General features: G+C 40.5%; 2 protein-coding genes across 6 annotated transcripts in view; one reads left to right on the top strand and one right to left on the bottom strand.

Moving 5' to 3' along the window:
- The window catches only part of LOC136792765 (uncharacterized), a 439,122-nt gene extending 433,363 nt beyond the window's left edge, over window positions 1–5,759 (top strand). The window contains exons 6-7 of the transcript XR_010837131.1: window positions 3,439–3,688; window positions 5,060–5,759. The gene's annotated coding sequence lies outside the window, so the exon portion shown is untranslated. The remainder of the gene's footprint in view (window positions 1–3,438; window positions 3,689–5,059) is intronic.
- The window catches only part of COG6 (component of oligomeric golgi complex 6), a 336,439-nt gene that overhangs the window by 94,982 nt on the left and 227,075 nt on the right, over window positions 1–14,382 (bottom strand). The window lies entirely within an intron of this gene.

Here is a 14,382-nt window from a genome sequence, read left to right as displayed (position 1 = left end):
GCAGGATAGATAATTTTCCTTAAGCTAGTTTTTTTCATCTGCTAAAGAATTCATTTCCAGAATGAAATATTATATTAAGGCAACCAGATAGGGAGGCTTAAACATTTTTCTTCTCATTTTAAGATTAGTTTCTACAGTGAAACCCTATTATTTCAGTTATTTTGAATTGTTAATTTTGAGTATGTGAGGTTTTTTTTCCAATGGCCACTTTGATATGATCATTTAATAGACAAACACCAAAGATCATATATAAAATAATGACACTTTCTAGGTTTCCTTGTTAGAACACACAAAAAATAAAGTATTGACTATTGCTGAACATATTTACTTTTTGTCTTCTGCACAGAGAGTAGCTTCTATGATATGTGATCAAATCAAGAGATTTCACATGGTCCTATAGCATATGGCACAAATATGAGAACCTTGAGAGGGGAAATCAAAATTGCTCTGAGTTTTCTCCTGAAGTGGTATCTGAAAATTCAGAAAGCATCAGACCTATAGCTAAGTTTTCTCATGAGCCAGAAGCCTCAAAGCAACACATTGTTTAGTCTTTTGAAACCAAAGCGCTTAGAATATTCTTTAAATGAAAATAAATTGCAATCATTACTTGGATTTTGAAACCAGTTCAACATAATTTCTATACTGTCCAAAAAATACATGGCTTGGTCCCATAAATCTAATAAACACTTAGAACTTAATGCCTCTGATAGAGGCTTATCTCTTCAAGCTTGTCTGCATAGCCTACTTAATGATAATTCCAATTAGAAGCCTAATTATGTTTCCGCTCAGAGTATTTTTAGATAGCCTTAACATTTGATCTGTTTAGTCTAGTTTTACAGGTGGCAATAGATTAAAAACAGGTTTTAAATTAAGATATGACTATTGCATTTCTAATAATAGGCGATTGTGGTCCCAGAGCTACTTTTTATTTAGTGACAAGGAACAACACTTTGATGCTGGTAATTGTGCCCACACACCATATCCCCACACTGGGAAAAATAGGCCTTCCTTTGTAGTCAGGGCCTCAGTTCTACCACATAAATTTTAGCTCTTTCAATGCAGGATCTTGAGTTTCTTTCATTCTTTTCCTCTAAAATAACCTATCTTTTCAGTTCTGCCCAAATCCTCTAGTTACATGTTCCCAGGGACACTTGTCCTGATATTACCTCCATGGCCTTGCTATCCTTTAATGAAAATATCACATGCTTTCAACGTGGTTTCTCAAACTTGCGTATGTGTAAGACTCACCAGAGAGCTCGTTGAAAAATGTAAATTCCCGGGCTGTACCCAGAGGGGTTCTGCCTCTGTATGTCTCTCACGGGTCTGGCAATTTATATTTTCAACACAAAATCCTGGGTGGTTTTTGGGTAGATTTTGAGAAACATTGCTTTACAAGACATTTTTCACTTCCAAATACACAGTTTCAAATTTTCCGTGAGGCTTACAATTGTTTTCCACGAATGACAACATCCTACAATTATAAAACATTAGACAAGTAAACAAATATAAAATGTTATGTTTATACTATTTTGAATATTTTTCTAGGATAAAATCGGCTTTACTGCAAATCACCTTGATTCTTCCCTCATTTTACAAGGCAGAAGAAAGAAAGGGAACGTCAAGAACTACACAAAAGCAGAGAGAGACTGCAGGCGAGTTTACTCTGGCTGGGTTTGAGGCAGACCTTAGCCCTTCCATTCCCACTCAAGAGGCGCGCTCTGTCCCCCAGTGACCCCTGAGGCCCCAACGATTCCGAGGCAAGTAGGCCACTAGCCACTCTGACAGACCAGGCACACAGGACCCTTCATCTCTTCTTCATTTACCTGACAACTTTTAAAGTCCCAACACTTCACGTGATGCTCAAACTTCAGCTTGACCATGTGGTGCACTTATTCCATCGAAGTGCTCAATTCCATGGCCAAAAGCAAGTTGGAGTTCACATTTTTATTGCAAGGACAAAATCAGGACAGTCTGATGACTGCCCAGGGTATATGCAACCTTTTTGGAGAGGATGACCTCAAGTGACAATGGTTTGCAAAGTCAAAAGCTTTGGCAGCTTGAAATATGAATTTAAGCCATGGTATCAAGGTGGTTTATTTTAGCACTAAATGCACTTGACTTACTACCCGTTCATGAATGCATTCTGTAGGATCTGCCCTTAGTAATGGCACTTCTTACACTCTTATACCATGGAGGAGGAGTGAGTCAGCCATTCACTAATATTTATTCACAAACTTTTATTGAATATCTACGATGTACTGGGCCACAAACAGACAAGAGTAATAAGAAACAACCTTGGCCCTTGAGAAACAACCCCCATAGTCAGGAAGACATCCCACTCGAGTGTGACATGTGCTATGATAGAAGGAAGCATGGGTTACCAACAGGTACAGAGTAGGAGAGACAGGAGGAGAAAGTAATCCAAGAGGGCTTCCCAGAGGAAGGGAATGCTTGAACTGAATTTTGAATGACAAACAGAAATCAGCCAGGAAGATCACGTGCAGGAGAGGTAATGGTTGACATTCCAGGCGAACCCTTTGTGTCCCAAAAAATGGAAGCTAAAAAGAATATGGCTTAATTGAAAATGCAAGTAATTTTAAAACTCTAGATAAGAGAGGAGGAGCCACAACAAGATGACATCTCTAGTTGTTGTAAATATATATACAATGGAATATTACTCAGCCATAAAAAAGAAAGAATGCCATTTGCAGCAACATGGATGGGCCTAGAGATTATCATACTAAGTGAAGTAAGTCAGACAGAGAAAGACAAATATCATATGATGTCGCTTATATGTGGAATCTAAAAAAAAAAAATGATACAAATGAACTTATTTACAAACCAGAAACAGACCCACAGACATAGAAAACAAACTTATGGTTACAAAGGGGAAAGCAGGGAGGGGACAAATTAGGAGTTTGGGATTAACATATACACACTATTATCTATAAAATATCAATAGATAACCAAAAAGGACCTACTGCACAGCCCAGGGAACTATAGTCAATATTTTGTGACAACCTATAAGGGAAAAGAATCTGAAAAAGAATACAGATATATATATATATATATATATATGTGTGTATGTATGTATGTATATGGCTGAATCACTGAGCTGTACACCTGAAACTAACACAACATTGTAAATCAACTAGACTTCAATTTTTTAAAAAGTGACTTCTCTAGATCATGCAGAATCTAATATTTCTCTGATAGGCTATGGACAGCCTTGGAAGGACTTTAGGTAAAGAATAAATATAGTAGAATTTGGGTGCATTCATTTAGTCATTTGATTCAATGAATGTTTATTACAAAGCAGCTCTGGGCTGGGCATTGTTCCATGCTGAGCACAGATAATATAATGCTGGAAAGACAGAAATGGCCCGTACTCTCAAGAAACTTAAATTTTTTTTTTTTTTTTTTTTTTTTTTTTTTTAGTGGTACGCGGGCCTCTCACTGTTGTGGCCTCTCCCATTGCAGAGCACAGGCTCCGGACGCACAGGCTTATGGGCCCAGCCGCTCCGCGGCACGTGGGATCTTCCCGGACCGGGGCACGAACCCATGTCCCCTGCATCGGCAGGCAGATTCTCAACCACTGCGCCACCAGGGAAGCCCAGAAACTTAAATTCTGATGGAAAAGATTCACAATAAGCAAACAAAGATAAAAGAAAAAATAGTCACCTTTGCGGTGAGTACCGAAAAGAAAATAAAGACGGATGTTGGAAAATAATGAGAAAGAGTTGTTCCTTTAGTTCAAACGATTGGGAGAAGCTTCTCTTAGGACCTGATATTTAAGTTGAAGTATGACAAGGAGCAAATTAGGAATTGGGTTCATTTATTCATTTACTTCAATTAATATTTATTACACACCAACTTTGAAGTGATTTGGGAGAAGAACTGGGGGAAGCGTATCTTAGGCAGAGGTAAGAAGAAAGGAAAATGCTCTGAAGAAAGCACTTGGTTGAAGAAGTGACAAAAGACCAGACTGTAAGACATGTAGTGGACAGACAGGGGACTGGCCGAGATGAGACATGAAAGGTGGGCAGGGGTAACCACGGGACATTTAAGTAAAGAGTGACATGTCTTGATTCACTTCTGTAAATACGTTCCGACAACTGTTTGGGAAAGAATGGACTGGAGAGGTTGAAGGTGAAGCTGGCAGACTAGCATAAAGGCTATTTCAGGTGGTGCAGGTAAGAGGGGAACATGACTCAGACAAGATCATGACCGTGAAGATGGGAGAAGTTTCAGTGTTTGCCCTGGACAGAGCGGGAAGGAGGGAGCCTTGCAGAAAACACACCGCTGCTTATGACCCAGCTGGTTAATTACTGCCAGAACCGAAACTAGAAACCAGGCCTTCCCCACTCCTTGGCAGTGCTTTTTCCACTACATGATGCCAATTCTAAAGAGTAAAAAGATTTATAAAGCTTGGGCAAATACTATTTTTTTGGCTCTCAGTCAAATCCCTTTGATTTGAAGGGCTGTCAAAAAGTATAACACACCAGTGACATGGATATTTGAAGTAAAATGAAGGGAGAAAAAGTGAGCAAGAGATTATATATAGTTTTCCATTTTCCTTTTTATCATTCATTTATGTATTCATAAATGGTTTTTATTTGGAACGTATTTACCCAGATGCTTTTGTTGTATAAGGATGTGCAATACGTTATTAGTAAGCTCAAAGATTTTCCTTTTAGTGTCCAAGAGGATGTTAGCTATCTGCCGAATGAAGGAGAAGAGATTAGACGGGTGCCCTGAAGTTCTCTGCATCCGTCTTTATAGGATGAGAAACAGAAGGGACATAGCAGGGTCCTGTGCTAATTCAAAGGCCTCCAGGAGGTTTGAAGGATGGCTTTTTTTTTCTGGTTTGTTCATCTTGTGGATCAGGACACCCAGACCTGAGCACTTGGGAAAAGGACCCAATCCCCTCGTAAGTGGGCTGGGTGCCCTTACTGCTGCCATATACACCTGTCATCAGGCTCATCTTTTCCTACAACCTTTATTCTTCCAAAGCAGTACTTCTACTCTCTTTCTTCTTTTCACTCTCTCTCTCTTTCAGTAGTCCTTCGCAATACATAAATGGAGGACAAGACAAGATAAAATGCTTCAGGGAGAGAAATGGTAGAAGACGTTTGCTGTTACAATCACCACGTGTAAGTGCCATTCATCATGTATTGTTCCTTCAAATTAGTAGCTTCATCTAATTGAGCGATGCTGCTCTCTTGAAAGCTTCTCTATCAATGTCAAAATCAAAGATAGAGGGTGGAGGAAAGACTGTGTTTAGAAAGATATTTTAAATGTGGATTAGCTAAACGAAATGCCACTCTTCTTCCATCTATATTTGTAAGCCTTTGTTCTTCGTATGTTACAAACTCCACTAGAGTTATCAGCTTAAACAGGAGTCCCAAGGAGAATTCTTCTTGGAAGTTAGACACAGAGGTGGTGGGTTGGCACCCCCTGTGTGAAATGGAAGAAGCCAGAGACCTGGATTCAGAGTTCAAAATCTGCCATTCAAGAGCTTGGTAATTTGGGGTATTTCAAATTCGAGTCCTAGATCCCGTGCTCTTTGGGTACATCAAGTCACCTCACCTATCTCAGTGCCACAAGGGAAGCTAAAGAGCATTGGTTGATCAGGCACTGAACTGAGTGCCAATGTCATTTAGGATCTATGAGCTAGGGATTATTATTCCAATTTTATGATGAGGAAACGAAGCCTCCACAAGTCAGTCTACTTTTAAGACCTGGTCTCTTTCCACTACATGTGTCATCTTCCATGATTTCCACAAACATTTCATATAAAATTCACTTTTTAAAAGTCTGTGTTTAAATGGAATATTACTCAGCCATAAAAAGAAATGAAATTGAGTTACTTGTAGTGATGTGGATGGACCTAGAGTCTGTCATACAGAGTGAAGTAAGTCAGAAAGAGAAAAATGCTGTATACTAACACATATATATAGAATCTTTAAAAAGTGGTTCTGAAGAACTTAGGGGCAGGACAGGAATGAAGACACAGACATAGAGAATGGACTTGAGGACATGGGGAGGGGGAAGGGTAAGCTGGGACGAAGTGAGAGAGTGGCATGGACATATATACACTACCTAATGTAAAATAGATAGCTAGTGGGAAGCAGCTGCATAGCACAGGCAGATCAGCTGGTGCTTTGTGACCACCTAGAGAGGTGGGATAGGGAGGGTGGGAGGGAGATGCAAGAGGGAGGGGATAGGGGGACATATGTATATGTACAGCCGATTCGCTTTGTTGTACAACAGAAACTAACACAACATTGTAAAGCAATTATACTCCAATAAAGATGTTAAAAAAGAAAAAGTCTGTGTTTACTGTTTACACTGTAACAAATCCAAAAAGTACACTCAAGTGTGTTTATTACACAGGTTACAACATTGGAGACATTACTTTCTGCTGTTGAGTTTATTAAATTTATGTGGAAAATGGACTGAAGCTTCCCCTGTCTGCCTTCTCTGCCTAATTCAAGAGAATCCAGAGGTTGCAAGGGGAGATGTTAAAAGTCCATTACCTTTTGCAACTGCTTGCCTGGTGTATTAGTTATTGCGGTGTAACAAGTTGTCTCACAATTTAATGGCTTAAACGAACACTGGGTCTCTCACAGTTCCTGTAGGTCAGGAATCTGGGCACAGCTTAACTGGTTCTCTGAGTTTCTCCCAGGCTGCAATCAAGGTGTTGGCTGTAGTCATCTAAAGGCCCCAATTGGGGAAGAATTCCATTCTAAGTTCACTCCCCTGGTTGTTGGCAGGATTCAGTTCTTTGCAGGCTATTGACTGGAGGCCTCTCTCAGTTCCTGGCCATGTGGGTCTCTCCATTGGGCAACTCACAACATGGCAGCTGACTTCACCAGAACAAGCAAGGGAGAAGAGCCAGAGAACATGAATGCTAGCAAGACAGAAGCCACAGTCTTTTTATAACCTTGTCTCAGAAGTGACATCTTATCGCCTAGGCTGTATTCTAGTCTTTAGAAGCAAGTCAGAAGTCCAGCCTATATTCAAAGGAGGAAATTACACAAAGACATGGACACTAAGAAGCAAGGATCATTGGGGACCATCTTAGAAGTCAGTTTACCATACCGGGTGGAACGTTGTATTCCAAACATTGTGAAACCAAAACAAAGACGAGAAGTGACTTGATGCTGAGGGTAAGAGGGCTATTGTCATCTCTAACTTCAAATTTCAACTTTTTGCATTCAGTAGGCTACCCTCATTTTTTTCACTGATTGAACTAGCAATGCATTTCAATTCATATCAATAAATTCACATTTATAAAATATCTCTTGATATCTATGTACATATTGTGCTTCCCTGGAAGAATTGGTTGGGTAAGAGTGAGGACCGTATGCACCATGGAAAATGAGGAAACTGGACTTTTAAAATTATACTGAAGTTTCCTTCCAGGCCTAAAACTTGTTTTTATCATCTGTAAAATGATCAAACCAATTCTTCTCTGACTTCCTTACAGATGCGTTGGCAGAATTAAACAAATAATAATGGATGTGAATGTGGTGTTTTTCAATTATAAAATGCTGTTTTGTAATATGCATTTAAAATCATGTGGGTCTTTTTAACATTATAAAATGCTATTCAACCTAGAGGTTTTCAATGCTGACCCAGTATGCAGCTCGATCAAACTGCCAGGTCTTCTGAGCTGTCTTGAGGGAGGAGAGAGTGCGGTGGGAAGAGCTCCCAGCAGGAAGAGGGGAGCAGCCAATAGGCTGCAGTGATTGGTTGACGCCTCTTGGTGGGCGAGGCTGCTGGCTGAAGTAAGGACCCGCCGTTTCCATGAAACGCTCCGAAAATAACCAGGACCCAAAGAGTGCACCTTCAGAACTTGAGTGACAGAAAGTGACTCCGAACTGGGGAGAAAGCGATTTCCCTTAGGTAATTTGGCTAAAAATAATTCGATCATAAGTAATTTAATTCAAAACAAAATGGCAGGGACTTCCGTGGCAGTCCAGTGGTTAAGACTTCGCCTTCCAATGCAGGGAGTGCGGGTTCAATCCCTGGTAGGGGAACTAAGGTCCCACATGCCTGGGGGCCAAAACCCCAAAATATAAAACAGAAGCAATATTGTAACAAATTCAATAAAGGCTTTAAAAATGGTCAACATCAAAAGATCTTAAAACAAAAACAAAATCGTGGCAATGATGAAAATCAACAACTTGTCTTAGGATGAGTCTATTCATCCATCCTGGGGCCCATCTCCAGACGGATCTTCCCCCAATGCTATTCCCTTATTCTGTATGTAGAACAGACTGTGTCACACATGACTGCCAGGGCTTCTGTCCTATGGCTCCACCCTTTCTTCTGGCTTTTCTTCTGACTTCTCAGTAACAACCCGGTCATCAAATCAGACCAGACACTTCAACGCTCCAAAGACACATGGTCCTCACTGCTTTTCTTTTCAGGATGTTGTTCCTTTGCAAAACAACAAACAAAACCCAGCATTTCTTGTCTTCCTGTCTGAGTCTTGCAGTATGCCCACTTCAGATTCCACTCCTCCGAGAACCCCTCTCCTGTCTCTTCAGGCCTTCGTGGACCACTGTCTCTTTGGATTTCTATAAGGCATATATGTAAGACGTAATCTAAGATTCTCTTGAACTTTTTGCTGTTACTTCCCTGTGTTATTCCTATATATCCCACTACATTTTGAGAATAAGTAATCCATTTTTTAACCTTTATTTTTTAAATCTCCATAGCACCTATATAGAGCAGTTGATCAACAAATATTATTGGTTCATTGATTTCTCTGGTCCAGTATAATTTCCTTTCTCTCTGTCTCCGTTTATCTTGTTGACTCACTTCCCTTATCTGACACATTCTTAAGATAATTGAAATATCATGCTTCCGGCAAAGGTTAAATGCCAAACTTCAGTTCCATCCAGGCTTTGCTATTTCTGACAGTAACTCCTTCCCAGACAGAGAAGGCTCTGATTCTATGAATGACTCCATTGTTTGTTTACAAATAAATAACATTTTCAAATACTCTCTGGGAGCTTTATTATTCTGGAAAAGAATTAACCTAAAACATAAAAGGTAATCACCATATAAGCCCTTAAGTAAACATGAAATTGTACTAAACTGATCTTAGAAATAATAGTCTTCCGATTTCAAATTCTAGCATTATCACAAAAGTATGTATATTTGTCTAACCATGCTAATTAACAGTTAAAATCTTCTGCTCACCTTTTCATTAAAGTTAGTTTAAAAAATTAAGGTCTTGTGGATTCGCCTGAGGCACTGATTCATGAAGTTATTGCTGAATTGGCCTCTACTGTGAAATGCAAGACATAGGAAACTCAAACAAATGTGTGAAAGAAAAGCAGTTTCAGTTACTAAGGGATTAATCAAAAGAGAATCTATTTAAGTAACTCTCTTTGTCAATCATTTTAAACAGACACAAAAAGCAGGTACCTACTGAATTTGCCTCTCATTTTGTGGGCATCAGTATTTAGTTGTTTGCTAGTTACAACATGTTTACAGCCTAAATGAGGAGGAATGGGGCTCATGTACAACCCAGGGAAACAAACTCTGCATTTTAATACTAGCACCAACGCACTCTTTGCCTTTGCTACTTTCTTGACTTTTATTTTCATTCTGTGCAGAGCCACTAGTTAATTAACATTTTAGATGAGAACGTCAAAAACAGGGAGATGACAGACTGCTACTATTCTTGGTCTTGCTGACACTTTCCTCATGGCAGGATGACAGTCACAGCTGCAAGTCATTGCAAGGAATCTGCTTGAAATTAGTATTAAGGTTGGTCAAAAAAGCTTCTATTTTTCAAAACAGTTTCATCGTCCTGAGTGGTAAAACCAGCTCAAAGGCTTGGGTTTGTGTGTGAGCCTCGTCACAGCCCTCGATGCAGTGGGAAGACCATGAACCAAACCGTGCATTTCTCAACACTTATTGAGTCTGTGTTCATGGTGTTGACAAGAATACAAAAAAGGGTAGAAAACAGTCTCTGCCTACAAGTGGTTTACAGTCTTGCTGGGGGGGGGGGTTACATGAGGCAACTCACAACTCCAGACTTTCGTGAAGCCTCAGCATTCTCCATGTTGTTCACACCCAGCTGCACAAAATGGCATCGCCTGAGTTGTTTTATGAGGAAAAAAATGGACAGTTAGGTACTTATTTATGTCAAGTACTTAGATAATAAAATCAGTCAACTCAGTGAACATGAGTAAGGAGGGTGAGGTGGGGTAAGAGAAGACTCATTCAGTAAGAGCAGGGTTGGAGGGAGCCAGCATTAAGCAGTTGGTTTCCATCCCCTTCACTTCCCTTTATCTGTACAGACAGTGATGTCAGGTCACACAGTAGTCATGACCTTGGGCTTCAAGATCCTGAGTGTGCCCAGGGCTCAGTGGATGTTGCTGACTGTTTCCTGTTGACTTACAAGTTTGGGGCTTTGGTACACAAAAGGGGGTGCTGTATGAAGAGGCAGACTGGCAAGGTTTATCTTAGCTCTCACCCTTCAAATTGTATTCTTTTCTATTGAGAGACACACACACTGGCTCTTATTTTATTCTTCTGTCTGTACCTGCATGAAATGCATGAAGTGAGTGAGATTTTCAACAGGAATGTTGTAATCTGCTTTATTTTTACTAAAAAAAAAATGTCTTTAATTGAAGTATAGTATACAATGTTGTGTTAGTTTCAAGTGTACAGCAAAGAAGATTGGAGCTGGAGGAATCTCACTCCCTGACTTCAGACTATACTATAGAGCTACAGAAATCAAAATAGCATGGTACTGGCACAAAAACAGACATACAGATCGATGGAACAGGATAGAAAGCCCAGAAATAAACCCTTGTACGTATGGGCAATTAATCTACAATAAAAGAGGCAAGAATATGCAATGGAGAAAAGACAGTCTCTTCAATAAGTGGTACTGGGAAAACTGGACAGCTACATGTGAAAGAATGAAATTAGGACATTCTCTAACTCCATATTTTAAAAAGAGTAATGCACTTTAAATACACATCTACTGTTAGCAACAGTTTCTGTCGTTTTCTCCCCAATAAAGTGATCATCAAAAAATTTTTTGTCATAGGCGAAGAGATTTTTTGGGTTTTTTTCCTTTCCATGAATCTTGCCTGACTGATTACCAAGATAAAACCCAATGTGATGCTTAGTGGAATTGGAACTAATGGTTCAGCATTTAGTTTTAGAAATTCCAGACTTCTCACAATCACCTGTCCCTTTCAAAGATCCTTAACATATTTGGAGATGACAGCTGATTCTCTTGCCCTCTCTGAAGCCATCTTTAAGAGTGCTAAGAAGAGGATTCTTCTCTCTGTGAGACATTCCAAGATGTCAAATCAGGTCAGTTGATATTTTTAAGCAGCCCAGTGGGCACACTCCTGGCTTCCATATTCAGAGGAAGTCCTTCCAAGTGTTCAAAAGTATTAGGTACAGGGAAGTCATTCATCAACACCAGCACAGGTTTAACTCTTTATACACAAGAGCTTTCAATCCACAAAGTCCAAATAACCCATCCAGAATGTCTAACCTGGTACACGTTCTTGTGTACCAGGAGGACGGAAGGAGATGCAGGAGGTGGTCTGTTTCACTTCAAGCTGCCTCTTAATCCTTCTCCTCCACTTGCCCTCCCACAGTTAGTTCCTGCCCTCCGTAATTGTATCCCTTCCCCCATCAAAGCTTTCCTCTTCCCAGAAAGCAAAAAGCAGTAAAATGAGGCTCCAAGCTAGGTAGGAGTCACCTCCTCAAACCACAAGAGCAGCTTTTGAGCTTGTTGCTTATTCCAGGACTACCTCCTATTTGTAAAATTAAATTAATTCCCATCATCTCTGTCACCACAATCCCCGAGACCATCATCGTTTCTTGTGTGGGCTGGGCCTCAGCTTCCTAACTGGCTAGCATTTTGATAACTTCTACCTGACTCCATTCCACAGTGCAGAGAGCTTTCCAGCACAGATGTGGTCATGACACTCCAGTGTTTAAAACCTGGTAAGAACTTCCTATTGTCTTAGGTTAGGCAAAGTCCAAACTTATCACCACACATCCCGTGTGGTGCGGTGAAAACAAACAAACAACCCCGTGAGTCACTATATTGTATACCTGAAACTTACATAATATTGTAAATCAACTGTACTTACATACATACGTAAAATTTTTTAAAATAAAGTAATTATTGATGGGTTTGTAAAAAACAAAACAGAACAAAACAAAAAACCAAAACAAAAAATGGGACTTCCCCAGTGGTCCAGTGGTTAGGACTCTGCGCTTTCACTGCCAAGGGCGCTGGTTCCATCCCTGGTCAGGGAACTAAGATCCTGCAAGCCGCTGGGCAAGGACAAAAAATAAATAAATAAATAAAATTTAAAAATGATATATGTTGTAATAAAATACAATAAAATAATTTCCCACAGTCCGCTGGGGAGGGATGTGTCTCTGTGTCTGGGTCCTGCCTCTCCTGCAGAGAGTGGCTGGTGGGTGTTCTAGCTATACCTAAGGTGATGCTCTGGTACCTAACATAATGGCTTTGCCCAGTCTTCTCCTTTTGCTCCCAAGACAACTCACGACTGGAGGTCGCCTTATGATTTTTAAATGCATAGATCACTACGATCTCTACTCTGGAAGACCAATTTTCCTGGGCGAGCAAAGGCCAGGGAAGCTGCCCACGATTCTGGCCTCTGTGGTGAGTTCAGAAAGCAGCACTGACTGATGATAGCCTCCACCAGACCCTTCCCTGGTCTCTGAGGCTGTGCATCTTCGAGTTCTGAGTTCTGCCTTGTGTGGCCGCGGGTGTCATCTTGTCTCTCAGTTCCCCGGGGTCATCTTCTAACCTGCCATCCAGAGGGAACCCCCAAGGCCTTTCCATCCCAAGCCCCACCTCTTGGCCACCCACCCGTGATGATCAGGGTCCGCCCTAACGTTATCTGCAGGAAATCAAAACACCATGCGTGCGAACATCAAATCCTGTCGTTTATTTACGCTGCAGACTTCAGGAAGGAGAAAAAGAAAATCACAGCTCTCTTTTCATTAAAAAAAAAAAAAATTGGCGCAATGTTCAAGCACTGGTGGCCTGAAATCAGCCTGTTATTAACAGCCAGGAAATGCCTGACCCAGAGGTCCTCACTGCTATTATAAACTGTGAAAATTGTAAAAATGGAAATAAAAAATAAAGTAATTACCTCTTCATGGGTTAAAAAGTTAAGTTGAATGGCCCGTTGCCATGGAGATGACTTCCTGTCTACCGGGCTTGTTTTCTCTCACAGTTAAAGACCAGTCACCAGCCAATGGGAGAACAGCATTTAAATTCCCATATTCCATTAACATTTTTCATAGTAACTCAATGCAGTCTATTTTTAAATTTTATTTATTTTATTTCTGGCTGTGTTGGGTCTTCGTTGCTGCGTGCAGACTTTCTCTAGTCGTGGTGAGCGGGGCCTACTCTTCGTTGCTGTGCGCAGGCTTCTCACTGCGGTGGCTTCTCTTAGGCACGCGGGCTTCAGAAGTTGTTGCATACCGGCTCAGTAGTTGTGGCTCACGGGCTCTAGAGCACAGGCTCACTAGCTGTGGTGAACGGGCTTAGTTCCTCCACCACAGCGTGTGGGATCTTCCCACACCAGGGCTCAAACCCGTGTCCCCTACATTGGCAGGCAGATTCTTAACCACTGTGCCACCAGGGAAGCCCTCATGCAGTCTATCACTTACCAGTCAGTAAAATTTGGTAAATTGTGTTTTCAGATGTATTAGTGGTTTTTAAATTTTTATTCTTTGTATGAAATTACCATCATGGCCAAAAGCACTACTTTTTATCTTCTGAAGGGGCAGGGAAAGTCTATATTTAAAATATCCTAGTTCCCCCTTTTAAAAACCTGACACTATCTTAATACTGCAGCACAAGAATTCTCATGATAAAAGAGCTTTTCATCTCCTCGTTTCTTTTAAAGAGGGCTGTATTGTTATCAATAATAATATTCTTGATAATATGTACACTAACCAAGAACCAAAGCTGCCGTTCCTGTTAACTATCTATCAGTTCCTTGGGTTTTTTACTTCAAAGATCCCAGGATTCTGAAATAAACTACTTGGAGCATGTGCACAAATAAAATTGTTCGAAAACCACGGAATTCTTTGCTGACATGTAAAAATAAAATATAATACAAAGGTATCAAATGACTCTTAGGACATAGAACTGCAGATTAGAGTAACACAGTCTTTCGAAGAAACAAGATGTCTTGACTTGTTGCAAGTTCCTGGCCCCATGGAAATATAAAGTGTGGAGATAAAAAGGAAAGGAAAGGAATTGTATACTTTCCCTTGAACACTGGGCTGATAGGAAGGCAGCTAGAACGCTCTGCCCAGAAGCTTCAAAGTGCTTGT

The sequence above is a fragment of the Kogia breviceps genome, chromosome 16, assembly GCF_026419965.1.
Source record: "Kogia breviceps isolate mKogBre1 chromosome 16, mKogBre1 haplotype 1, whole genome shotgun sequence".
Classification (NCBI taxonomy): Eukaryota; Metazoa; Chordata; class Mammalia; order Artiodactyla; family Physeteridae; genus Kogia; species Kogia breviceps.
This window is presented reverse-complemented; position numbering and strand designations above follow the sequence as displayed.